The sequence below is a fragment of the Apium graveolens genome, chromosome 2 (genome assembly GCF_009905375.1).
Source record: "Apium graveolens cultivar Ventura chromosome 2, ASM990537v1, whole genome shotgun sequence".
In the NCBI taxonomy this organism is placed as follows: Eukaryota; Viridiplantae; Streptophyta; class Magnoliopsida; order Apiales; family Apiaceae; genus Apium; species Apium graveolens.
This window is the reverse complement of record NC_133648.1, coordinates 160,596,025-160,622,055: the sequence shown is the minus strand read 5'-3', so window position 1 is coordinate 160,622,055 and position 26,031 is coordinate 160,596,025. Positions and strand designations below refer to the sequence as shown.

At 38.9% G+C, this 26,031-nt stretch overlaps 1 non-coding gene across 1 annotated transcript; it reads left to right on the top strand.

The window, feature by feature from the left end:
• The first annotated feature begins 15,878 nt into the window (after positions 1–15,878).
• LOC141709107 (small nucleolar RNA R71) lies at positions 15,879–15,985 on the top strand. Its single transcript, XR_012569700.1, has one exon. It is a non-coding gene; the product is annotated as a small nucleolar RNA R71 (small nucleolar RNA).
• The last annotated feature ends 10,046 nt before the right edge of the window (positions 15,986–26,031 follow it).

The following is a 26,031-nucleotide window of genomic DNA, read 5'->3' as shown; positions in this document are numbered from 1 at the left end:
TGAGGAGCAACAGCGCGATGATGTTTTATTACTAATTGGAGATCGGATTGTGGATCCGATAGAGTGTCCTAATGCAGGACCGGATGATGTTGATATTGAGGATGTAGCGGTTGAGGATGTTGTCCTAGAAGGGATAGTTGTTGAGGAGGATCCCATGGAGGATCCTAACAAGATTGGATAAAGGACCACTGATGAATTGATGACCATGGTTAGGTCGACTACCAGAGGTAGGATTGGCCGGTCACTACCGGAGGTTCGTTCAAGTTTGTAAAGATAGTAACCCCTTTAACACGGCTTACTCGTAAGACTGAGAAGTTCGAATGGACAGAGAAATGCGAGAACAGCTTTCAAGAACTGAAGCAGAGGTTGGTGATGGCCCCTATGCTGACATTGCCGGATGGAAAAGGAGATTTTGTGAAGTGTAGTGACGCTTCGCACAAGGGCTTAGGGTGCGTGCTTATGCAGCACGGTAAGGTAATCGCGTACATGTCAAGACAATTAAGGTAATATGAAATTCGATATCCCCGCCCATGAGCTTAGGCTCGTGGAAATAGTTTTACCCTAAAGATTGGAGGCACTACTTGTATGGAGAGAAGTGCGAGAATTACCTAAGCCATAAGTGCTCTAGTACGTTTTCACGTAGAAAGAGCTCAACATATGCCAGAGGAGGCAGTTAGAGCTAATAAGGAATAATGATTGGGAGATTCTTTATCATTCGGGGAAAGCCAATGTGGTGGCTGATGCCCTTAGTAAAAATGAGAGACTCAAGATGATAATGTCTTTGGGAGAGTTTATAAGAGATTTTGGAAATAGTAGTGAAGGTAACCGGAGCCGGTACCGAAAAGCTGTTTGAGATTGCAATAGAGACCGAATTATTGGAAAAGAGCATACGGTGCCAGAGAAAGATGATAAGGGAATAATGAGGTATTCCTATAGAATTTGGGTTCCGAAAGTTCAAGAGCGTAAGGATGAGAACTTAGATGAGAGCCATAGTTTGAGGAATAAGATTTAGAGCAAACCCTGAACGTGATAGTCAGGGAGGTCGCCATCAAGATAGAAGGAACCCATGACATAATGGAGTGGAAAATGAGGATTTTAAATTAAAAGATGACCCCAATTATGGGGAGTAGGCTGAAACATTTCATACTAAGGAAACAGAAAGTCGAGTAAGGAAAGGAGACCCGAGACGGTACTCCTATACGGCAATTCATGGACCTGTCTAGACAGAACTTAGACTATTATCCCCAACCACCACCTTGAGGAAACAATGCGATAGGAAATTCTTTCAGGACCTTTAAGTCTCTAAGCTCTCAGAGTTCCAAGGAACAGGTTGACCTAGTCGAGGCAAGAGCCTGGCTAAAGGAAATAGAGGAATCATTTGAGATTCTGAATGATTGACGAACCACAAAAGACTGTTTTTGTCACTTACCCTCCTAAGAGAGAGACCACCCGTTGGTGAAAGACCAAGAAAGGCACGGAGCCAGAGGTTAGAATAAACTGATTTAAGTTCAGTCAATTGTTTTCGGGAAAGTAATTCCCAAAGATATGGAGATAGTGTAAAAGCTTTGGAGCTAGAACAAAAGTGGATGAGTATGATGAATTATGAATCTAAGTTGTAAAAGTTATCAAGATTCGTTCTGAGGACACGAATCCAGAATGACGGGATGTTTGGAATCAATACTTATGTTGTGTTAGTTCATGAAATAATGATAAGAGAAAGGAAAATAAAAAGAAACTGAAGTGGAAAGGAATATAAAGGGCAATAGAGTTTGAGGTATGATAAGGGAGTTGGGTATGAGGAAACCCTAAAGACTCGTAGCAATAGACATAGAAAAGTATGTAATCGTCAGGATGAGGGTGATTCACCATGAGTTAAAGTTGATGGTTGAAGGCATACGAGTTATGTACATTTTATCCCATTTAAGTTGGGAGGATTCGAGGAAACCTTGAAATAGTTCGAAGGATAAATAATGAGACGCGGATAGACTGAGGAGACAAGGAAGTAAGAAATTAGGAAAAATTGGATGAAGGAAGTGACCTTCAAGAATGTGAAGTGTAAGACCGGTGGCATGATATCCAGAAAGGGAGACGCCAGGTATGAAAGATATCCCAACATTGAGGTGACTGTTGAGATAAACAACAAAAGTAAATAAGGAATTATTAAGAAGAAGTTCATGTTGAACATGACCAATATCTTCCAGAACATCCATGTTATCATTACCAAATCAGGAAAGAAAAGCGGATGACCATTGTTATCTTTTGGAGGCCATATGGATTGACCTCAATTTGAATAAGGATGCTATTATGAAGTTAGGTATAGACTATCGAGGTGGGAATGATGAAGAAGATAATCTATCAAGGATATATGACTTGGTTTATCCATGGATGGATGCATGTACCTTTTCAAAGGTGGAATTAAGGATAGAACATCGGTAACTTAAAATGAATCCTAGGGGAATGCATAAAGGTTGGCATTTCACCCTTAATAGGGATAGTATGAAATTTGACAGTATGAATTGGTAAGGATTAAGGTAATAACAACCTTTAAAGAATCAGTGGAGAAATTTTTTTCAAAAGTATATAGACAATGATTCTAGTATTAGTATATGGTATTTTGATATGCCCTGTATCTAGGGAATACAGGAGGAACGATTCAAGGATAACCTTAGAGGTTTTACAAGGAGAAAGGTAATATTCAAAATTCTCAAGAATAGAAATGTGGATAAAGGAAATATGACGTAATTATAGTGTTGCCAAGTGGGGCACGTGTTAAACCACGAGAAAGTATGGATCAAACCAGTAATGGTCGAAATTATTCAGGGCAATTAGGACTTAAGATAAAAGATGTTCTAATTATGATTGAGAGTCAGTCATGACAGTGATTAACCTCTAAAGACTGAGGCAATAACTTATGGAAAAATGGTGATTTTTTTTTTACTTATCAGATTTTAAGGAAAACATCTTCACTCAAGCAGTGATCGGAAATAGGGTAGAAAATTTGTGAAAGTGGTTAAAATGAAATTGACTGTAAGGAAATTTTACTATCAGGAAAGGCCAAAGAGGTGGCCGACACTTTAAAGGTAAGAGGATAATTATAGGCGCTTGTGACAAAATAATACAGTGAGGATGGTTAAAACTGTGAAGGTTGTATTATGGTTTGGAAGATTGACATTCCTTCTGATGACTGTGCAATACCCAACCGTAATAGTAGTTGGTAAAGGTTTAATTCGTGTAATCGCCATGAGCGGGCTATCTATCTTAGGAGGTCCTATCTTGAGATAAGCCAGGACCATGTTTCAAAAAGGACTAGACGAACCTTTGAGTTAAGTCTTCTATTTAAGGCATATGATTAAGAATGGTATTAACCTGCTATCGTTGCTTTGATTGAAACTCTTCTGCAATTTTATCTACTTCATGTCATGAAAGTACTTCAGAGTTTGGAGTGTTCTTCATGAATTGTGATTGGTGGTTATGTTAACTCCTTAGGAGAATTAGATACGAGATGTATGGACTCCGTATGGTTAGCTATTAAGACTTCATGGAAAATGAATGACTACAGTAGGTCAGTGGTGGACCATAGTAAGGCAGCAATGATTCTGCGAGTAATGAGCTGATTACAACCGTGAGAGTTGTATTGGAATGGGTGTTGAGATTGAGTACCACTAATCGGGTCGTGGTAGTGTATAAGTTATCATTGATAGACTAATTAAGTAGAGTATCTACCTAGTGAATTATTATTCTTTCTTATCAATAGAGAGTCGTATTATTATACGAGGAAGGTTGCGGTGCAAGCATAGAATTCTAGTAACGATGATGTATAGAATGAGATCCCAGATTCGATTTTCGATGTCGAGGGAGTTTTAAAGGTGATTGTGTATAAGCTCGAGGAAGAGCATGGGTCCATAGAATGATGGACGGAATAGCAAAAATATTTAGGCAAGTGAAATAGGATGCTATAATACTTGATGTTGATATAAATACATATATGTTTTGTTCTCCTATGACAAACCTCTATAGTTCAGAGGTAGGTTCCAAGCCAGATATTTTGTGGCAGTATATTTTTTTTATATATACAATTCTCTTCAGTTCGTTCTTTTCTCTTCTTTTCATTTCATGTAAGTTGAGAAGAACAACCCTTCCAGAAGGGGAGGTATTGCCGAATGACTGTCTATCTGTGTGATAGAAGCCTAGTAGGATACCAACTATTGTTTAATTGCTTGTCAAGTACTAAAGGCTGGCCACCTTCTGTACTAACTATGCGAGATAACAAGTGTTCATGATCATAGTGATCTCTCAACAAATTCCTTTACTTCTATATGATTGATCAAACTTTGGGAAATAGAAACAGCTGAAAAAGGAGTAATAAAGTTGTGGTAGTATTCGGAATGGAAACACATTCATGATACTAAGGTTGACGTGGTTATTAAAAGGTTATAGAACGCTAACGAGCAAAAGTATAACTAGTATAATATTAGGAACGGAAGATAGTAGCGACTACGAACTGGGAAAAAGGATGGGTAGTGAGAAGCAAAAGCTCTAATGCTAAAAGCTATAATGAGAGTCTGTGCAATAGACTTGAAAGAAATTGGAATGATCACTTAACACGGGTTGAGTTTTCTTACGATAATAGATCATATGTCAGTATTGAGGTATCGCCTTATGAGATCCTTGAGGGAAGACAATGTCAATCTCCCTTATGTTAGGATGAAGTTGTAGAGCGCAAGATGCTCGGACCCGCAGTAGTCCAAAGGACCAAGGATATGATAGATCTAATCAGAGGACGGCTGGTAGTAGCCCAAGATGGACATGATAAGTATGTTGATTTGACACGAAAGGAAAAAGAGTATGAAATAGGGGACCTAGTGTTGTTATTGGTATTTCCTTGGAAAGGAAGGATGAGGTTCAGAAAGAAATGAAAGCTAAGTCCACGAATTGTTGGACCCTTGGATATATTAAGACGTATTGGGAGGATAGCATAGGAGCTAGCCCTAACCCCGAACATGTAGCAGGTCGTAACGTGTCTCACGTATCAGTGTTAAGGAAGTGTAATTCAGATGCCAGATAAATAGGGGCATATGAGCGCATAGATATGCAACCCGACGTAACCTATATGGAGCAACCAGGAAGGGTTGTAGAGTGAAAAGGGAACAAGTGCTTAGGAGAAGGGTTATCAAACTATTCAGAGTTTGATGGAAGAACCACAATGTGGGAAAATTTATTTGAGAGTTAGAAAGTGTAATGCTAAGAAAGTATCCCAATTCATTTTCTATCTGATTCCGGGACGGAATCCTTTTAAGGAGGGGAGACTGTAATAACCCCAATTTTTGGGAAATTTTGAAACCCTTATGAATAGTGTTTTTGCTGAATGAGAAAACTTTTCATGCCACACTATATAGGGGTTCTGGTATGGATATTCTGAGATTTTATTAGTACTTTATATGGGATATAAGTGTATGTAAAGATCGTCAGAATCCAAATCCGAACACTTTGATTTTTTCCGGAAATCCAATAGATACGGAAAGAATTGAGTATAAGGTAACAGGATAAAAGGATTTAAATTAAAGGATTATAATAGAGGATCATAAAAAGGAATATAGTGTATTGAGAAAGATTAAGGGAACCTAAGTATAAGATCCAGGGTATGATCCCTCAAACGATAAACGAAAACGAAAGTTAAGCGAACAGTATAACAGATCAGCGGTCATTAGGCAAACAATTAGGAAGTTAATCAAAGAGATTAGAGAGGATGATGTCACCCAACCAATGAGAAGAGGATAAGGAGGGGAGGATGACATCATGAGGATGACACAAGCATGACATGGGAAGGAAGGAGATGTGGTGGCTTTTTAACCACACAAAATCAAGGGCAACTAGGTAATTTACTAAAACAAACACAAAAATCAAACCAACCAAGCCAAGCAAATCATTTTTCATCAAAATCAAAAAGAAACCAAGGCATTGTTCTTCATGCTCTCGGCCAAAACAGAACCAGCACACTAAAACTGCTGTATCTCCTTCATTTCTCACTCAAATATTGTGTTCTATAGCTCATTGGAAAGGTATTGAGATGACCTACAACTCTTGTTCACAAGTCTCGTCCAAATAATCATGGTAAGACCCTCATTTTTACAGTTCTTTAAATCGGACTTTTAGAAACTTCAAAGCCTAACTTTGTGTTCTTGATTTCTTTGGAAAGATCAAGCTTGTAGGAGGCTCCCTAAGGCTTCCTAGCAACTTAACACCTCCCAAGGAAGGTATAAACTTCAAACCCTAGCCTTTACTTTATTTGTTAGTAAGTTTAATGGTTGGTTTTGTGAAATGAGAAGCATGGATTGTGATTATTAGTAGTTTGGTTTGATTTGGAAGTGTTTTGGTAATTGAAGCTTGATTATAGTTCATAGGTCTTGATTGTGGTTGTTTGAGTTGAAAACCTTGGAGATTATGGACTGATGTGGTATGGTTTCGGTGAAGTTTTGTTGTATTGATGGTTATGAGTTGGTTGGTGGTTAATTGGAGTAGTTTAAACATTGGTAATCGCGTAAACATAGCCGTCGTAATATCCGATTTACTTTAGACTGCTTTTGTTCATAACATTTGGACCCGAGAACTCCATGCTAGATTATGACCATTGCCATGTTTAGATAGTTCATGTTACGAGCTTCGTTTTGATATGTAGTTCGTTTGATTCCGATGTACGGTTTAGGAGAAACGACCGTTTCAAGTAACGGCGTTTCGCGAACGAATCATTTCCCCTCGCCTTACTTTGAAACATATGTTAAAGACCAAAAAGGGTTAATTAATGTATGAAACAATTATGGTAAGAGTGTTAGGCAGTTGGTAAGACACTCGCGAAGGAATCGCTTTAAAACTCGTAATGGTTAATTTATTAAAAATGGTGGAGCCGAGGGTACTCGAGTGACTTAAGAGAATCAATAAGCGCAAAACAAGCGTTAGAGTCTAAGTTAGTTAAAGTATAGATTTACAAGTGACTTTGGTTTAATTCCAACTTACTTATTGTTTATAGGTTACCAGACTCGTCCCGAGCCTTTTATCACCCCAAGTCGCTCAGGCAAGTTTTCTACCCGTTATAACTGTTGTTGTGATGAATATATGTATTTGCATTATCTTGCGATAGATGCATGTTGGTTAATTAGCAAATGATGCAATATATTGAAGCATGCTGCTATGGTATATATATATGCATGCCTGTTTCGCATTCTTTCCATATATATCTGTTGATTCAGTTGATAATACCTATGCTAGAGGATAGCGGTAATTTGCATATACCCTTAGTACAGGGACCCAAAGGTGAAAATATTTTCTAAAACCGGGAGTCGAGGATCCCGAGTAGATTTTGTATATATGGATATAAATATATATATATACTTATATATATATATGGTCATAGTTTTCAAAACTATTAATCGAATAAGGTTTATTAGATAACTTTAACTTTATTTTATTATTGAATATTATTTCGAATATTATTCGAAGGCGTATGACTCCTTTATATTATATGAATATTATTTTGAATATTCATTCGAGGACTTATGACTCCTTTTATTTTATTAATGAATATTATTTTGAATATTCATTCGGGGACTTATGACTCCTTTTATTTATTTATCTGAATATTATTTGAATATTCATTCGAGGGCTTATGACTCTTTTATATTATTTATTGAATATTATTTTGAATATTCATTCGGGGATTTATGACTCCTTTTATTTATTTATCTGAATATTATTTGAATATTCATTCGAGGGCTTATGACCTTTTATTTATTTATCTGAATATTATTTGAATATTCATTCGAGGGCTTATGACTCTTTTATATTATTTATTGAATATTATTTGAATATTCATTCGAGGGCTTATGACTCAGTTTATATTATTTAATGAATATTATTTGAATATTCATTTGAGGATCTATGACTCCGATTATTTGCTGAGATATATTCTTTATTTTATCAAAGAATAAGGTGTCGATAATCAAACTCACTTTTGATTATTCAAATAAAGATAGTACTTTCGTATAGGTATATCTTTGGATATTTAATATTCATTTCAAGTATAAGTTTCAAAACTTCTACTTCAATTATTTTTATAAAGATTATTCTTTATGGAAATATTATTTAAATAATAATATTCAGATATTTTCTAATATATTGGGACTGATTTATTTTGTTAAATCAGCATCACTCCAAACATTCTTAAAAATGTTTTGCGAGTCTTCAAAATGATTTTTAAAAGTTAGAGCGGATCCCAAAACTCATTTTTATATTTAAGATCCTCCTTTCGAAGGGGATTTAAATACTCGCTCAAAACCTGAGGGATCCGGCTCTATGGTGTGTTTTATATTCGCAACAAGGTTGCTGTTTTGTTAAATGAATCGATTACTTACCCAACACTCGGGAAGTAAAATTCTTGGAACAAGTTAATCCATTAACAGGCATCGCCTGGGAAATATCGGTGAGTTCTCCTTTCCAACTAGATACGACTTCTTGGTGGAGCCGTATCAACAAGTTTCTACTTGGGGAAAGGGGGAACGAGCTTTACGTTTCAGAGTCATGGATTTCATCTGAACTAGGAGTGGCGTAAGTGGTCGATTGGCGCCGGCCCAGCCTTATTATATTGGCCCAAATGGCCTGGAAATTCCGCTAAGGCGATCCATTCCTTAGGAGTTCAGTGTTCGGTTGACAAGTAAATCCGACAGGTTCTCCTCTACATGTAGAAAATGGTGGGGTTGCACTATTACGACTGATCATCGTAAGTGGTCTTCCTGGCGCGGCAAACTCCCGTAATGAGTTCATCATCCAATTGGATATTTCTGCAACACTACCCAGAGCATTTCGATAGAAAGGCTACGGTTGGGCGATTGTTGAGTGTTGGCAGGGTCAAGTTTTCAAAATGATGTTTGCATCAAATGAAGTATCTCGTAACTTCATTTTATTTTGATGATATTTTAAAGATTTAATCTATTCAAATCTTGTCTTGTAGTCTCATCTATGTGATGAACTGTTGAAAGCTCATTATACTTTGAACAGTGGTAGTTCAAGTAGCTTTATAAATGATATAAGTATAGTGAAGTATTTGGTAACTTCATCCCTTGTTTTTACTTATATCTAGTAAGGAATTATCTTACTCATGATAAAAGATTCTAGTAAGTATCCATTTAGATACTTATATTATTGTTATCACTATATATTATCTTGCGAGCTGTAAGGCTCACTCTTGCTTTATTTCTTCATCACACAACAACAGTTAGGAAAGATGGCCAGACTCCAGCAGACCCAGCGCAAGCGCGTGGGAAGCGTCCCGCGTCTTCCCGATGATGTTGTGGCTGCTATAGCTGCAGAGGTAGATCTATTGGTAGATCAGGCATTCTATTTTTGAGAATCAAATTATGTATAATTATAACTTGTGGCAGATAATGGCAATTAACTGTAAATTTATCAAGTAATCATTTTGGGTTGTAATAACTTTTAAATTGTGGATTCAAAGACTTGTACTTATTTAAATTTCATCGCTAAGACTATAACGGGTTATGGTGTGTGTTAGTGTGGGGTCACAGCATAAGGTTATTATTATTAATTAAGTGAAGTGATATTGTGGAAAGAAAGACCGTGACGACCCGGATCCCCGACCCCGGATCTGGGGGTGTTACAGGTGAGCTCCTGAGCAAACATGCTTTGCGTCTTGTACATAACATTCATCCTCCGTGACAGCCTCCTATACTGGGCATCAGCCATCCCAACACCCTCCTGAGCTCTAGAAGAACCAACTTCATCCCTCCTTGGCCTCGCCATAGTAGCACCTCATGCTGGACGCCCTCCTGGAAGACGATAACCCAGCCCATAAGACGGCCACTGAACTCCCACCGCTCGGCAAAGCTTAGTAACAGTGGATGCTTAGGGGATGTTCATGTGCTTAGCTCCCCTCAAAAACTTCAGAATTCCTTGGTAGATGAACTCAAGGTCCACGTAGTAATCCTCATTCAAAATTCCCCACAATAACTGTGCTCTCTCAACTGTGACCTCATGTGCATATGAAGAAGGCAGAATATTAGCAAAAATAAACGCATTTCATGCACGGGCATACCTGTTCATTGTGATCACCGGAAAGTGATGATACTCATTAGTTTCGGTCTTGAAAGTCCATACTGTGCCCGGCCTACAGAGAGTAGCACAAATCAAATCCAAGTCAAAATCCTCAGCAGTCTTCTTGTTCCAGTTGTCTTCCGTGGGCTTCCTCTGTCTCTGCCCAATCACACGGCGAATCGCCGCTGGGTGATAATCCACTGTCATCCCCCGGACCACAGAAAACCCATTCTTTTCGGCCTTCGCGTTCGCATAAAACTCGCGAACCACGCTCATCGGCACTGCTTCAGGCGACTCATAAAAAGCTATTCACCCCTTCTCAACAATCATCGGCAACAACTCACCATCCCTCCCCGATGGTAAAAATCCCCTCTCCTTCAGAATCGGCTTCCCCAGAAGCCTAGTGTACTCCTCCTCCGCAGCCCTATCATTCAAACGAGGCCTCGCAGCAGTACCTCTCGAAGAATCAGCAGTAGGGACAGTGTTGCTGCTATCAATAGTCCTTGCTCTCTTGGGTGCCATCGAAGCTGAATAAAAGTGCTTGAGATTTGTGTTTTTGTGTTTGGGAGAGAGTTGAAGTGTAGAGTTGAAGTGTAAAAAGTGTATGGGAGATATATGGGATAGGTGTATGTATATATAGGGTATGGATTAGGGTAGAATTTGATTAGTAGTGGGTTTAAGGTGTAAAATTATGGGATAATGGGGAATAGGTCGTGGGTTTTATGGGCTGTAATTTGTTTTTTATTTTCTGATTTTTTTTTTGGATTTTTTAAGGACTAAATTTTTTTTCTCCCAGTCGACCCCTGAACGGTCGCTCAGCTTGCTGAGCGGTCGTTCAGCAGAGCTGAGCGGTCGCTCAGCAGAGCTGAGCGGGCGCTTAAGGGGCTACTGGAAAAAAAAATTCTGATCCCGTTTTTCTGATTTTTTTGTGGTTTTGGATAGGTTATTAACTTCTAAGGGTTCCTGTAACAATAAATCATGGTTTGCCTCCCACGCAACGCTTCTTTTTTTCATCATTAGCTTGACGTTGCGTACCTTCCTCAAGTTGACCATAAAACGACACTAACCACTTCTCGGTTTGCCATGTCCCCATAGTAGTGCTTCAAACGCTGACCATTAACCTTGAATGCTTGGTCCGGATCATTCTCAAAAATCTTCACCGCTCCGTGTGGAAACACAGTTTTGACAATAAAAGGTCCAGACCACCTTGATTTCAACTTCCCAGGAAAAAGTCAGAGACGAGAGTTGAATAAGAGAACTTGTTGCCCCGACACGAATAACTTAGGATGTAGCTTCCTATCGTGCCACCTCTTCACCTTTTCCTTGTACATTTTGTTGTTCTCGTACGCTTGGAGTCGAAATTCATCAAGTTCATTAAGCTGAAGCATTCGCTTCTTTCCAACTGCATCTAGATCCAGGTTCAACTTTTTCAACGCCCAATAGGCCTTATGCTCAAGCTCCGCAGGTAAATGACATCCCTTACCATACACCAGTTGAAACAGGGACATACCAAGTGGAGTTTTGTATGTTGTTCTGTAAGCCCAAATAACTTCATCGAGCTTTAAAGACCAATCCTTCCTTGACGGACAAACAACCTTCTCTAGAATGTGTTTGATCTCTCTGTTAGACACTTCCGCTTGACCATTTGTTTGCGGATGATAGGTAGTAGCAACTCGATGATTCACATTATAACGCTGCATCATAGAAGTGAACTTACGGTTGCAGAAATGCGACCCTTCATCACTTATGATTACTCGTGGCGTTCCAAACCTTGTGAAAATCTGCTTATGAAGAAAATTCAACACTGTCCTTGCATCATTTGTCGGTAGAGCTTTGACTTCCACCCATTTTGAGACATAATCGACTGCCAGCAATATGTACTGATTGTTGCAGGACGAGACAAAAAGCCCCATGAAATCGATTCCCAAACATCAAAGACCTCGACTTCAAGCATCACATTTAGCGGCATCTCATCCTTTCTCATCAAATTTCCCACTCTTTGGCAACGATCACACCTTAAAACAAACTGATGAGCATCCTTAAACAAAGTAGGCCAGAAAAAACTTGCTTGCAGAATACGAGCTGTCGTCTTCTCACCACCATAGTGTCCATCATAAACTGTGGAGTGGCAGTCTCGTAATATCCCCTCCATCTCACAGAATGGGATACATCTTCTAATGATCTGGTCCGCTCCCTGTGTAAACAAATACGGCTCATCCCACATATACCACTTCACCTCATGCAGAAACTTCTTCTTTTGAGCTGTGGTCAAATTAGGAGGTATTATATTGCTAACAAGATAACTCACAATATCTATGAACCATGGCTCTTCCTCCTGAACTGCGAACAACTGCTCATCCGGCGGAAAAGATTCGTTGATCAATGTCTTATCATGTGAAGTAGACTCGGGATTCTCCAATCTAGAGAGATGGTCAGCTACTTGATTCACAGTACCTTTTTGATGCTTGATCTCTAACTCAAATTCCTGTAGTAAGAGCACCCAACGAATGAGTCTTGGCTTCGAATCCTTCTTGGAAACTAAATAGCGAATGGCCACATGATCAGTGAATACTGTCACTTTTGTCCCAATCAGATAAGATCAAAATTTCTCGAAACCAAAGACTATAGCCAAGAGCTCCTTCTCAGTAGTGGTGTAGTTCATTTGGGCCCCATTTAAGGTCTTGCTAGCATAGTAGACCACATGAAAGAGATTATTCTTGCGCTGCCCAAGAACTGCACCTACCGCATAATCACTCGCATCACACATCATCTCAAAAGGCTCTGTCCAATCCGGTGCTATTATAACTGGTGCAGTGATTAAACTCTTCTTAAGAGTCTTGAATGCCGTCAAACATTCATCATTAAATTTGAAAGGCACATCCTTCTCAAGCAAGTTGCACAGCGGCTTAGATATCTTCGAAAAGTCCTAGATGAAACGCCGATAAAAACCCACATGACCAAGAAAAGTACGGATTCCTTTCACAGAAATAAGTGGTGGAAGATTTTCAATGACTCCCACCTTGGCTTTATCCACCTCAAGACCCTTGCTAGAGACCTTATGCCCAAGAATAATGCCTTCACGCACCATAAAATGACATTTTTCCCAATTGAGCACCAAATTAGTTTCCACACACCTTTTGAGCACGGCACGAAGATTATTCAAACATTCATCATACGAATGTCCAAAGACAGAGAAGTCGTCCATGAACACCTCGACATTATTCCCAATCATGTCAAAGAATATAGCCATCATACATCTCTGAAAAGTGGCTGGTACGCCACATAACCCAAACGAAACTCTGCGAAAAGCAAACGTGCCAAATGGACAAGTGAAGGTAGTCTTTTCTTGATCCTCTGGTGCAATACAAATTTGATTATACCCCGAGTAGCCATCCAGAATACAGTAATACTCATGACCAGCCAACCTTTCAAGCATCTGATCAATAAACGGAAGAGGGAAGTGATCCTTCTTCGTGGCCTTGTTCAACTTTTGGTAGTCTATGCATACTCTCCATCACGTGACTGTTCGAGTGGGGATGAGCTCGTTCTTCTCATTTTCTACCACAGTAATACCCCCTTTCTTAGGCTCACATTGCACGGGGCTCACCCAAGAACTGTCAGAAATAGGATAAATGATTCCTGCATCCAGCCACTTCAGAATTTCTTTCTTCACCACCTCTTTCATGATAGGATTAAGTCTGCGCTGTTGCTCAACAGTTGGCTTACTACCTTCCTCTAGCAGAATCTTATGCATGCAATATGAAGGGATGATCCCTTTGATGTCTACTATGGTCCATCCAATAGTCGATTTGAATTTTCTCAAAATCCTTAAGAGTTTGTCCTCCTCACTACCTGAAAGGTCAGATGCAATAATAACACGTAATATAGATGCATCACCTAAAAAAGCATACCTCAAGTGTTCAGGCAATGGCTTAAGCTCCAAGGTGGGTGCTTCCTCAATTGATTGTTTGAGCTTTCCTTCAGCATTTTTGAGGTCAGAAGTACCAAGAGCTTCAAACGGCATGTCCAGCTTTCGCCTCCAGGGAGAAGCATTAAGATATTGTAATTGCTCATTGCCATCCTCATCATCACTGTCAAAATCCCCCACTAAGGTATTTTCTAATGCATCAGACATCAGTATATGATCGAGTTCCGAAGTAACCGCAGAATCAATCAAATCCACTTTTAAGCACTCCTCATCTTCTGTAGGGAATTTCATTGCTTTGAATATATTGAAGGTCACATCCTGATCCTGCACCCGCATAATAAGTTCACCTTTCTGCACATCTATCAAGGTACGGCCAGTAGCCAAGAAAGGTCTTCCCAAGATTATGGGAATCTTCTTATCTTCCTCAAAATCCAGAATAACAAAGTCTACAGGAAAGAAGAGCTTATCCACCTTGACTAGCACATCCTCCACTATGCCCCTTGGGTAAGTAATAGAAAGATCAGCCAATTGTAGAGACATGTAGGTGGGCTTTGGATCAGGAAAATCCAACTTTTTAAAGATCGACAACGGCATCAAATTTATGCTTGCTCCCAAATCGCAAAGGCACTTGCCGAAAGACAACATGCCAATGGTGTAAGGAATGGTGAAGCTACCTGGATCTTTAAGTTTTGGAGGTAACTTTTGTTATAACACAGCACTGCATTCTTCCGTTAGAGCAACGGTCTCAAGGTCATCCAGTTTCACCTTCCTTGAAAGAATACTCTTCATAAACTTCGCATAACTAGGCAATTGCTCCAGAGCCTCAACGAAAGGTATATTGATATGAAGTTTCTTGAACACCTCTAGAAACTTACCGAACTGCTTATCCAGCTTTTGTTGTTGCAATCTCTTAGGGAAAGGTGGAGGAGGATAGAGTTGTTTCTCTCCTGTATTACCCTCAGGCAGAGTGTGTTCAACAGTAGTCTTCCTTGGTTCCGCCGCTTTCTCCTTTTGCTTAGCTTCTTCATCTCCAACTTCAGCTTCTCCTTCTTTTGCCTTTTCAGCATCAGCAACCTTCCCATACCTTAAGGTAATAGCCTTGATTTGCTCTTTAGCTTCCTTCTTACCTGGTACTTCTGTGTCACTGGGAAGTGTGCCAGGTTGACGATTAAGCACCGCATTGGCTATTTGACCGATTTGATTCTCCAAGGTCTTGATTGACACCGCCAGACTCTTGCACAACAGCTTAAGTTCCTCAAAATCAGCACTAGTGGGGGCAGCTGCACCTCCCTGTTGAGGATATGATTGCCTTTGAGCATACTGCTGTGGTTGCTGGAATCCAAGTGGATTGAACTGTTTACTCACACCTTGCTGATATGGTGGCTGAATAGCATTCTGATTATTACTCCAGCTGAAATTTGGATGATTTCTCTTGTTAGGATGATATGTAGTTGGCACAGGCTGCTGTTGTCGCTGATAATTGTTCAGATACTGAACAGATTCGTTAACAAGAGAACACTGATCCCTAGCATGAGAACCTGCACAAAGCTGATAGACCATAGCTATTTGATTAACTCCATAGGTAGCTAGAGAATCGACCTTCATAGACAGCGCTTGGAGCTGCGCTACAATAGCGGTGGCTGCATCGACTTCCAGAATACCTGCTACCTTCCCCGGCATCATCCTTTGAGTTGGGTTTTGATGCTCATTTACATCCATAGTCTCAGTAAGATTATAAGCCTCAGTATAGCTTTTCGCCCACCAGGCGCCTCGAGCTGCTGCATCGAGCATGGGCCGAGATTGGGCCCCTAAACCATTATAGAAACCAGTGATCACCATCCAATCGGGCATTCCATGATGTGGACACTTTCTCAATATTTCCTTGCAGCGCTCCCAAGCTTCACACATAGATTCTGTAGGTTGCTGCGCAAACTGAGTAAGAGCACTCCTCATAGCAGCAGTCTTTGCCATTGGATAAAACTTCACCAGAAACTTTTGCGCAAGATCTTGCCAAGTAGTGATGTACCCAGCTGGTTCAGAATATAACCAGTCCTTAGCTTTATCCCTCAGTGAGAATGGGAAAAGCCTCAGCTTGATAGCCTCATCATTCACACCATTATATTTGAGAGGACTGCAGATCTCGACAAAATTCCTTATGTGCATGTTGGGGTCTTCAGTCGCAGCTCCTCCGAAAGAAACAGAGTTCTGCACCATCTGAATAGTGCCCGGCTTGATTTCAAAGTTATTGGCCTCCATAGCCGGGTGCATGATGCTAGACTAAATGTCATCAATTTTAGGCCGAGAAATGTCCATAAGAGCTGGATCTGCCAGAACAATACGATCACCCATGATTAATGGCTCCTTCTGCTCACTTCCTGAATCCAAATCTTCAAAATCTATCTTCTCCGGAATATCAAGAACTTTGTCTGTCTCCTCAGCTGTATCTAAAGTCCTCTTGCGAGTATGAGAACGAGTTTGCATAAACGCTCGCTAAAGTACCTGAAACACAACCGAAAATAATAAGTAACACGTCTAAATCACTGAGTCCTAACGACCAATGATGGTAAGTACATAAACTAAACAAATACGCCGAGTCCCCGGCAGCGGCGCCAAAAACTTGTTAGGGCAAAAACACGCGCTAATATTCATGCAAGTATACGCGTTTGCAAGTAATATAGAATACTTTCTATATCGTTCCCACAAAGACTCAGACTAATTATGTTCAATTAAACTCACTCACCAATGTATGATTACTTCTCAATGTTAAGACAATAACACTTAGATTTAAGTAACTAATTATTAACTACAATTAACTACTAAAATTAACCACTTAATTAACACTTCGAATTAACAATATTAAAACACTCATGAGATCACAACTTCATTACTACTTCCTTCAATAGTCATTGTTATTACCCTTAGCATGCAACAGTGATGATATTAATCGAATAACACGGAACTGATAAAAGCCAACTTTCATTGTACTAATACCATTCTACCAAACATCCACAATTAAGATAGAAGTTGAATATGCATCAATTGTGTTGAGTTCCCATATGTCTACAGAAATTGACAACATAATGATTTAAGAACAAGTTATTCCTTTTGATTACACAAGGCGAATAAAACGGTTAGAGTTACCCACTAATCATGCAGACTCGTACATGAACCTATGCTAGCATGGCAAGTTCTAAATCTCGAGATCCAACGTCGCTTTACAAGAGATTAACACCCTATCTTATATGTTCGCGACGTACATAAGAAGAATACGCACAACCAATACTAGATATCATACAATCATCACACACTAAGGTATTAAACAACTAACTAAAGAATTCCATAGTAAATCCGTTATGACCCCATGATCACGATTAGCCCATGTTAGCACTCATCGTCATCATGGGTTCATATGAAAACATGATAAATAAACACAAAAGAATAATAACTAAATTAATTATATTAAATCAGAGTACATCACAAGAGTAATAGGTTCAAAGTAAAGAAAACTAGCATCCAATATTACAACAAAATAAAGAATCACAAGAAAATATGCTTCCTCTTCGTTGTGGTGTACTAAAACGGTCTTCTTCCTTATCTCCTTCGCTCCTCGATTAATACAACGACCCAACACACATGAAACGTCTCTGAAATCTACTTATATATGAGTCCCATAAAACTCAGATTACTCATAAGTTGGAAGCCAAACAGAAATAGAAGTCTAAAATAAATATTCTAAATTCTCGACCCTGCGCGGCCGCTCAGCATAGCTGAGTGGGCGCTCAGGCCCTTTCTGGAATTTTTGTCTGTTTGCTCCGTTCTTCGCTGTAATCTGCTCCTCTCTTCCCACTTGCAAAGCTAAACACATGCCAAGGCTTACTGTTGCTGATTTCTCCCTCGAAATGCAACTAATACCCTGAAACGCACAAACACTAGAAAAAGGCATCAAATACACAAAATACTTGATTTCAAGACACCAATTTAAGCTATTTTAAGACGTTCTAAGTGGTATAAAATGCCACTTAACAATATGTTATAGTATAACTCTTCTATTTTCTATAAATATCTAAATCAACTACGATCCTATAATCAGCATAGTCTGATTTATCTCGCAGCTCTGACTTGTCATTCAAGTCATTATCAACGGATAAGTTGATAGACGCATATATGTTATAGCTTCGATGGATATTCAAATGTAAGCATCAACGAATGACTGAATAGTTTGTCAATGGATGATAATGAAGCTTTCAATGGATGATCATATCCCAACGGTTGATCATATCCTGATTGTTAGACTGATCCAGATTCTCGACTTAGTCAATTCCCAACAATATCCTCCAATTTATGCTTTGCAGAATAAGCATAAATTGTAATAGAATTGTCTAGTGCCAAAAATAAGATAGAAAAAATATGTAGTATAAAGCATACTTTGTTTTAGACTTTGATCTTCATATTTCTTGATAAACTCTGGAGTATCTCTGAAAAAAGCTTTAACTCTGTCATCAATCTTTTTCAACTTAATATCTTCTAGTTTGATATTCAAATTCTTATCATACTCTATTTTATCAAATAACTGATAGATAGCATGTGGCGCCCCAAAACCCGGGGTCAGGAGTCTCGGAAGCCACACCATCCAAACTCACACAACTCACACTACAATATGTAAATACTCACGCTTCGCGACCCCACACTTATCACACACACACTTACAGGTTATTGTCTTGGAAACGAACCATCATAACTAGAGTAATTTTATTACAACCCAAATATAATTAGTATTACCGGGGAGTGACCTTTAGGTAAGGTTAGTCCGCCGGCCAAATATACGTTTCTTGTTTCTTACCTTACCTAAGTCATACTTATAAATAAGCCGAACTATAAACAACTGAAAACTAATCTAGCTTATTCTGACTACCTGTGGTATAGCACCAAACAACCTACGGAACAGCTGGTCATTTCCTACCCGTTTCCTAGCAGTGGTTCTCATGGCAGGCATCTTCATTCACTTTTATGTTGTGTCAATTTAAGAAAACATGTGTGAGCTATAATGCCTAGCATAATAATGTATAGTATGGAAATGACTGTATGATACATCATATATGATAATTATGTTTTATTTGAAAATAGTTTTCCTTGGTGTTACACACCTTCTCAAGAAAATAATTCTTTAAAGGATTTTAATATCCTGCGAATACCTTAATAGTAATCCCAGCATCTAGGCTTGGGTTACGGTATTGCATCACAATTCCAATTGGAAGAATTAGGACATTCGTTGGAGCCACCGCATATGATGATCAGTCGTACTGCGATAAAGTAACCTTTTCTACTAGTAGAGGGATGATACCTTCACATCCTTGTTATCACCCTTGCCGCATACGGGCTATATGTCCTCATTTCGGGTATACACACACTTCGCAGGTCCATAGCTACATATTATACCGTCTCCTACGGTACCAGTAGTCTATCCAATACACGAAGTACTTAGATCCTACCCCTCCCATGTCCTTTAGAAAATCCTATCATATCTCGAGAACTCGAACCACATCGAAGTTCCTCCAAGCGTTTTGCTTGTTGATAGGCATAGCTTTACTGTATATATATATATATATATATATATATATATATATATATGTACTTCCGAAAGTTTCGGAGGAAGTACTAAGGATGTGAGTTGACCGTTGTCAACAGATAATTAAATAAGGGGGAAAAGTTTCTCCTTGAAACTATATTCAAAATATTAATAAGTCGGGAAAATATTCACCGACGATCTGATATTATTCGAATGATATTCCAAAATCAGAAAGTATGTTTTAAATCAGGATCTATGATTTTTAAATCAATAATAAACCCTTTAATAAATAATTAAATGATAATCGATAATAATCAAACCTCGAATGAGTTTACTCTCTAAAAGATTATTTAAAATAATATTCCTCAACTAGTTTGTGTCTACATAATTAATTAATCTATAATGATTAATCGCTTTTGAAATAATTAATCGTTGGAGTATACTACTCCCATAATAAGGAATAAGTATATAGTATTTATTATTCGAACAATAAAATATAGTTGAGGGAATATGATCGTTGGGAAAATCATTTTAATAAAAGTTCGAGGTGTTTTAATATTTCGTAAGTGGACGATGAGTCCCTTTAAAAATGTACTATTATGGACTTATAACCGTCCTATAAGATCACCGGAAATGATTCCCGGGTTTTATCTTAAATCCCGACCGAGTCTCGGTCTTATATAATAAGTCACGCTTAAAGCGAAATAACATTTCACGATATATACTTTATCGTACAAGATCGCTATATTATGCGAAATTCAAAAACTATGTATCATGGCAAGCATGGTATTTATGCAATGATAGTAAAAAAATCCTTTCACAACACAATAGTAAAAATGGAGTTGGGTTCGTAAACTTGCCTGGGTATCTCGAGGTGGAGGATGCTCTATGTTCCGCTCGGAAATCTATAACCATAAACACATTTCATTTTGTTAGGTTCCGTTCTAATTTACGGCAACCTGCACTTATGCGCTACTTATTATGCACCCTCTCAACTTACACTACCCTTATCATTCCTTTAAGTCGTATTCACATTATGGTCACTTCATTTTCCTAAGTATCTTAGGTTCATTTTTATTATCGTCGTCGGCTCCGCTTATGGTTCCTCACGGTTTCTACTCGCGCGGTCTCGGCTCCGATATTTTTATAAAATTGAGAAATCATTATTTTCAGTTGAAATTTTTATAGAAGTTAGGAAACTCAATATTTTACTCTCTGTTAAAATCTCATGATTTATGAACACATTTAAGTCTATCCTTTATATTTTCAAAGTTCGTAATTCGTAGCAGTTTTTGTCGCGTAAATCACTTTTAGTATAACGATCATAACTTTTGATCCGTAAATCGGAATCAAGCGATTCAAGCGCCTAAACGATCCTTATAACATTTTATATCCTAAACAAAGGTTATTTTTCAAGAAACTACATTTTAGAACTTCAGGACTTTCTGCAGAAACTTAATGTTACGATTTGTTGGTTTTAACGAAGTTATGTTCACGATCGGGGTTTCGTTTACGCCCTAACTCATTACACAACCACCAATAATTATCATATCATCATTAACACACAAACTCCTCTCAATAACATCATGTTCTTGAGGCAACAATAACCAACCTTAAATCTACTTAACTTAATCATCAAGATTTCATCAATAACACCCATTACACTAGGTTTACTACCACATACTAAATGGATCTTAAAAATGAAACTTAAATAAAGTTGGGCCAAAGATTTTTACCTTTCTTGAAAGCTTGAGATGTGTTCTTGAGGATGGTGGAGGCTTGGAAGTGCTTGGTATGATTTTTAGAACCTAAAACCACAATTGAAATCAAGAAACCAAAGAGAGGTTACTATTCACGCTATTCACTAGTGAGTTTCTTGAATTTATTCTACCCATCAAACCTTGATAAAAAGAGATGAAAGAATTTTTTTACCTTAGTTTAGTTGCTAGGAGTCTTGAGAATTAATTGGGTGATTTTACAAGAGCTAGAACTTGGAGTTTTTGAATTGGATTTCCCCTTTTTCTTCAATATGGCCGAATGGAACAAAATGATGAGGGGGGTGTATTTTTACTCCTCTTGGTTGCTTCTCTTGGATGTTGTGCTAGGTTGCTTCTAGGAAGATGAGGTGATATCTTTACAATTGATTTTATTCTCTTAGTATAGCATTCTAGGTTGATTCTTGGTTGCATATCGTAGGGACAAATCTTTGTAGCTTACTAGGTTACAAGCTAAACTATAAGGTTAGTTTCCTTAGCACACTATTTTTCTAGCTAGCTTGATCATCCTATCGTTAGCTCACTATTTGATGAAGTAACCATGGTTACTTCCTTACCATGGTTTAGTTAGTGCGTTACGTTTATTTAATCGTTTATGCGTTCGCTCGGTTATTTAAATGTTCTCCGTAATACTTACTCGTAATTGGTTTGCGAAGTAATTCCTTTCGTATTTATTCCTTATATTTTTATTTATACTTCTTGAATATAAATCCGTAGGATTTTAATCTCGTAATTATATTGTGATTTCCGTAATCCTCGATAAGTCGTAAATACGGTCGTTTTTCAAAGTCCGTTTTCTTCGAAAACTAATAGCGTTTACATACACTCATTTGCCACGTATAGTCGTAATATCGACTCCGAAACTCATTTTCTCATGCACTACATAGTGTGGGCTCAAAAGTTTTTTCCGTCTGTCAGGGTTACTATTCATTAAACGTTTTATAAGGTCTTAAAAATTCGAGTTATTACAGTCTTCCCCTCTAACAAGGATTTCGTCCCGGAATCAATTAGAAAATAAGTGGGGATATCTATTCCTCATTGCGTCTTCAAGTTCCCAAGTTGATTCCTCAACATTTTGATTTCTCCATAAGATCCTAACCAGCTTTACAGTTTTGTTCCTCAACACTTGTTCTTTCTGGTCCATTCTCCTTACTGGCTGCTCGATGTAGGTTAGGTCTGGTTGTAAATCTACCTGCTCGTACTCTATTACATGTCGTGCATCTGTATGGTAATTCCTTAACATGGACACGTGAAACACGTTGTGCACTTGTTGCAAGTTAGGAGGCAAGGCGAGCTCGTAAGCTAGAGGTCCTATTCTCCTCAAAATTTCAAAGGGTCCTATAAATCTGGGACTCAGCTTCCCTTTCTTTCCAAATCTCATCACTCCTTTCCACGGAGATACCTTCAATAGCACAGAATCTCCTACTTCATATTCCCTATCCTTCCTGGTCTGGTTGGCGTACTTCTTTTGTCTGTCCTGGGCTGCTACCAGTCTTTTCCTGATGAGTCCTACCATTTCTCTGGTCTGCTGGACTAACTCTGGTCCTAATATCTTATGTTCTCCAACTTCATCCTAACACAGGGGAGAGCGACATCTTCTTCCGTAAAGAGCTTCATACGAGGGCATTCCTCTGCTAGCGTGATAGCTATTATTGTAAGCAAATTCGATCAGGGGTAAGTGGTCATCCCAATTTCCTTTGAAATCAATGGCACATACTCGTAGCATATCTTCTAGGGTCTGAATAGTCCTCTCGCTTTGTCCATCATTCTGGGGGTGGTAAGCGGTACTCATGTTTAGTCTGGTGCCTACGCATTCCTGGAAGCTTCTCCAAAATTGGGAATTAAACCTTGGGTCTCTATCTGACACTATGGCTACAGGAACGCCGTGTCTTACTACAATTTCCTTCAAGTAAATATCTACCAACTTGTCTACGGTGTATCTTTTGTTGATTGGTAGGAAGTGTGCGGACTTGGTCAATCTATCTATGATAACCCATATGGCATCATGATTGGTCTTTGTTCTTGGTAAGCCTGTCACAAAATCCATGGCTATATGCTCCCATTTCCATTCCGGAATCTCTAGGGGTCATAATAGTCCACTAGGTCGCTGATGTTTAGCCTTCACTCTCTCGCATGTCAAGCACTTGCTGACCCACTCTGCTACTTCTCTTTTCATATTAGGCCACCAATAATATTCCTTAAGGTCACGGTACATTTTCGTACTTCCTGGGTGGATTGAATATCTAGAGTTGTGTCATTCGTGCAGCAGCTCATCCTTTAACTCTTGCACACTTGGAATCCAAATTCGGGACGCATACCTCATGATCCCTTTCTCATCCTTCTCGTATCTCACTTCTTCACCAGTCAATGCTCCTCTTTCCTCACTCATCTTCTTTTCCTGACATACTCGTATCTTTTCAGTCAGCTCTGGCACTAGCTTAATCTCAAATAATCCTTCTGTTCCCCTACCGGTCATCCTCACGTCAATTTCCATCTTCTCAAATTCCTTAATCAACTCCTCCGATGTCATTATCATCTTGAGTCTTTCCTTCCTACTAAGGGCATCATCCACCACATTGGCTTTACCCGGGTGATATAAAATTTCACAGTCGTAGTCTTTTATCAACTCTAACCATCTCCTCTGTCTCATGTTCAATTCCTTCTAACTAAAAATATATTTGAGGCTTTTATGGTCAGTGTAGATCTCGCATTTCTCACCGTATAGGTAGTGTCTCCAAATTTTCAGGGTAAACACTATGGCTGCTAATTCTAGATCATGTGTAGGGTATCTGCTCTCATATTCCTTCAATTGTCGAGAGGCATACACTATAACTTTGCCGTGCTGCATTAGTACACATCCTAATCCTTTAAGCGATGCGTCGCTGTATATCACAAACTCTCCCATTCCATCAGAAAGAGCGACCACTAGTGCTGACACCAGCCTCCTTTTCAGTTCTTGAAAACTCTCCTCACATTTCTCTGTCCATACAAACTTTTTTGTCTTTCGGGTAAGTCTAGTCAGTGGACCGGCTATCTTAGCAAAGTATTGCATGAATTTTCGGTAATATCCTGCTAAACCCACAAAACTCCTAACCTCTGTTGGGGTAGTTGGTCTTTCCCAATTGGATACCGCCTCTATCTTGGCAGGGTCAACTAAAACTCCTTTGCTACTCACCACATGTCCTAAAAACTGAACTTCTCTCAACTAAAACTCGCATTTTGACAATTTGGCATACAATTTCTCATTCCTCGAGAATTCTAAGACTATCCTTATATGTTCTGCGTGTTCTTGCCCTGTCTTTGAGTAGATCAGAATATCATCTATAAAAACTATCACACATATATCCATGTACTTTTTGAACACTCTGTTCATCAAATCCATAAAGGCTGCGGGTGCATTGGTTAACCCAAATGACATAACTAAGAACTCATAAAATCCATACCTGGTGCGAAAAGCAGTCTTCGGTATATCTTTCGGTTTGATTTTCAATTGGTGATATCCTGTTCTTAAATCTATTTTGGAAAAATGTACAGCTCCCTTGAGTTAGTCGAATAGGTCATCAATCCTGGGGAGAGGGTACCTATTCTTAATAGTCAGCTTATTCAGCTCTCGATAGTCTATGCATAATCTCATACTGCCGTCCTTTTTCTTTACGAACAGTACTGGCGCTCCCCATGGCGACACACTGGGCCTTATCATTCCATTATCTAATAACTCTTGTTGTTGAGAAGCTAGTTCCTTCATCTCAACTGGGGCTAGCCTATATGGAGCCTTGGATACTGGTGTCATTCCTGGTGCTAACTCTATAGCGAACTCTATTTCTCGGTCAGGTGGCAATCCTGGTAAGCTCTCTGGAAATACATCCTCAAATGCATTTACTACGGGTATGTCATGTATATTAGGGGCTTCCTTCTTGGTATACATAAGCCAAATAGGCCTCGTTACCTTTTCTTAACAATCTTTTTGCCTGTAGCATGGTTAGAAATTTCTTGTTCTGTCGTTGACCTTTAAACACTACTTCTTTTTTATCCTGCACTCTTATCTTTACTTTCTTCCGTTCACAATCTATTTGCGCTCAGTTACTGGATAACCAATTCATTCCTAAGATTACATCAAATTCTCCTAACACGAATGGGATTAGGTCAATATCAAAGATCTTCCCTTCTAATTCCAACTTGCACTTAGGGTGTACTTGATTTACAGGGATTATTTCTCTGTTTGCTATTTCCACTCGTAATATCTCACGTAAGGGTATGGCATTAAGTTTTAACTTTTTAGAAAAATCTTGAGATATAAAAGACTTGGTTGCTCCATAATCAAATAGGACATTTGCATGTTCGAAATTTAACAAAAGGGTACTTGCTATCACGTCAGTGTTTCGGACATCATCCTGAATAGTCATATTGAAGGTCCTAGCAGCTGGGGGTCGGTTGGATGCAGCTTTGCTCATTCCTGAGGCTGGGGGCTTCAACATTGGGCAATCATTTTTCATATGTCCTACCTTTCCACATTGGAAACACGTTACATTGGACCGGGTGCAGCTGTTGGCAAGGTGTTCGATTTGGTCACACCGGTAACATCTCAGAGGGGCTCTTGTCTGGGTACACACTCCAAGGTATCTCTTCTTACAGGTTTGACACTCTGGTATTGGGGCACGTGG